A 3,183-nucleotide genomic window follows, 5' to 3' on the forward strand; every position below is an offset into this window, starting at 1 on the left:
CTTTCCGCAACTAACAATCTAACTATCTAACTATATTATTGTTAAGCTTTTAGATCCTTTGAGATTAACTCTATTCCGCAATTTACTTGTACTAACGTTTGTTCAAGTGTGTCGCCAAGTTTTTCTCTCAACAGCTACCATCGCAGGTTCATATGGAACTTCTCTAGGATCGAGAAGCCGCTCACTACTTTGACCTAGAAAGGCATGGCCTTTCACTTGGAGGAGAAACTAGAAAAAGCGTTCTAAACACTAAAACGAGCCTTATGCAGCGCACCGGTCCTATCCCTCCCAGAATGAATAGAAGACTTTGTGGTTTATTGCGATGCATCCAACTAGGGGGTTGGTTGTGTCCTAATGCAACAAGGTAACGTTATCGCCTATGCCTCATGACAGCTGAAGATGCACGAAGTCGACTACACCACACATGTTCTTGAATTAGGAGCAGTCATATTTGTTCTAAAGCTCTAGAGACACTACCTGTATGGTACAAAAAGCACTATCTTTACAGACCACAAAATCCTGCAACATATATTCAACCAAAAGGAGCTCAATATAAGACAACGATGGTGGGTCGAGCTACTCAATGACTACGAATGTGAAATTCGTTATCATCCGGGTAAAGGCAACGTAGTAGCTGACGCCCTAAGTCGGAAAGAGTATTCTGGTCGCAGAGTCAAATCATTGACAGTGACTCTGCATTCGCATGTGTCCACACAAATTAAGGAGGCTCAGCTTGAAGCCTTGAAACCTAAAAATGTGGTGGGTGAATCCCTGAGAGGGATGGATAAAAATTTGCAAATCAAGGGTGGCGGAGCTTTATATCTCATGGACCGGATCTGGACACCAAAGCACGGTGGTTTCAGAGACTTTGTCATGACCAAAGCACACAACACTCGATATTCCGTCCATCCAGGTTCAGATAAAATGTATATGGATCTCAAAAAGCTATACTGGCGGCCTAACATGAAAGCGGAGATCGCTATCTTCATAAGGAAGTGTCCTACTTATGCCAAGGTTAAGGTCGAATACCAGAAATCCTCCGGTTTACTACAGCAACTGGAGATACCGGTGTATAAGTGGGAGCAAATCACGATGGAATTCATAACCAAGTTTCCCAAGATAACTAGTGGTCTCGATACCATTTTGGTGATCATAAACAGGTTAACAAAGTTTACCCACTTCCTACCTATCAAAGAGACTGACAAGATGGAGAAACTTACAAGAACATACATAAGGGAGATTGTATAACTGATTGGTGTTCCTATATCCGTTATCTCCGATAGAGATAGTAGGTTCACTTCAAGGTTCTGGCACTCGCCACAAATTTCCCTAGGAACTAGGCTGGACATGATTACAGCCTACCATCCACAGACCGATGGACAAAGTGAGAGGACTATCCAGACTTTGGAAGACATGTTGAGAGCCTGCATAATAGACTTGGGGAAGGCATGGGATACTCATCTACCCCATGTCGAGTTTTCCTACAATAATAGTTATCACACGAGCATAAAGGCTTCTCCGTTAGAAGCCCTCTATGGCTAAGACTGCAGATCTCCTCTATGCTAGGCTGAGGTGGGTGACACTCAGTTAGCTAAAGGACGCTTTCTTGACAATACTCTCATAGGTTCGGAGATCATTCGGGAAACGACAGAGAAGATCGTTCAGATTCGTGAATGACTGAAAGCCTCTAGAGACTGACAGAAAAGTTACGCAGACAAACGAAGGAAACCTTTGGAATTCCAAGTTGGTGACCATGTTCTTTTGAAGGTCTCACCATAGAAGGGCTTGATATGCTTCAAAAAGCGTGGAAATCTAAATCAAAGCTACGTAGGGCCTTTCGAGATTATTGCTAGAATCGGCCCTGTAGCCTACAAACTCAAACTACCTCGCAAACTTAGTAACGTACACCTTACTTTCCACGTCTCGAACTTGAAAATGTGCCTATCAAGTAAGACTCTTGTAATCCTACTTAACGAGATCGAGATCAATGAGAGCCTCAACTTCGTGGAAGAACCTGTAGAGATCATGGACCGAGAGGTCAAGCAAACCAAGCAAAGTTGTATCCCAATAGTGAAGGTTCGCTGGAATGTAAAGCGGGGACCTGAATTCACTTGGGAGTGCGAGGATCAAATGAAATTAAAGCATCCTCATCTTTTTACTTAGTTATTTGTAATTGCTTAAACTCTAATTTCAGGACGAAATTCCCGCTAATAAGGGGATGATGTGTTAACCTGAAATTTCTATCTTGTACATCCACTCAACTCAATCAAGTCAGACTTGGATTTGATATCATTTAGCCTTGTTAAAGGTCTGTTTTAGTGTCTTAAACCTAGTACCTTAAAGGAATAAGTGTTAGGAAGTATCATATAGAGTTCAGTTTGCAGCATATAAGCCGAAAACTCTTTCATAAGGAGTTTACGACCGTAAAAAAGAGTTTACAGCCATAAACCCCTCTTTGGCTTTAAACTCGCTCCCTTAAGTATGATATCCCTTCTTCCTTCACCACTTTTCCACCTCTAACTCAAGAAAATCGGATTTCCTCTCAACATTCATCTTGTTTTCACCTTGATCTTCCAAAAGGTAAGCAGTCCTTCCATTTTATTAGTGATTATGTTTCTTGATCTTGTATCACCTTTTGATTTCATCCATGGAATCATTTTTTTGGTTAGATCTTCAAGCATTCAACACTTTCACCAAGAACACATACTTGTTCTTGGACCGTGAACCCCTCCCAAGCCTGAAAAACGTGAGTATCTCTTCTATCTCCTAGTTAGACTTGTTAAACTCTTTATTTCGAGCCTTGGATCGTCATAAAATACATGAGCATCAAGAGTTTATGGCTATAAAAACATGCTTGGCCGTAAAATCTTGTGGTTGGTGAATTTTTTGGCTTCAAACTCCTTCAAAACCAAACCTATGACCAAGAACACTTAGGGAATACTTGTTAGGGCCATGAAAACGCCTTGTTTGCAAGTCCTCCCATGAGGGTACCACCATAAACTTTTTGACCGTACACTCTAGGACCGTTTACACCAAGGGTTGTATACCCCTTGGCCGTATACCTATTTGGCCATAAACTCCTAGCCGTACACACCTTAGTGTGGCCGTAAACCCCTTAGATGCAATCCTTTGTGGTTGTAACACTTCAATACAAGTGTTTCCTAGTCCATAAAGTGGTTTCCT

The sequence above is a fragment of the Lactuca serriola genome, chromosome 2, assembly GCF_051521515.1.
Source record: "Lactuca serriola cultivar US96UC23 chromosome 2, Lser_US96UC23_V15, whole genome shotgun sequence".
In the NCBI taxonomy this organism is placed as follows: domain Eukaryota; kingdom Viridiplantae; phylum Streptophyta; class Magnoliopsida; order Asterales; family Asteraceae; genus Lactuca; species Lactuca serriola.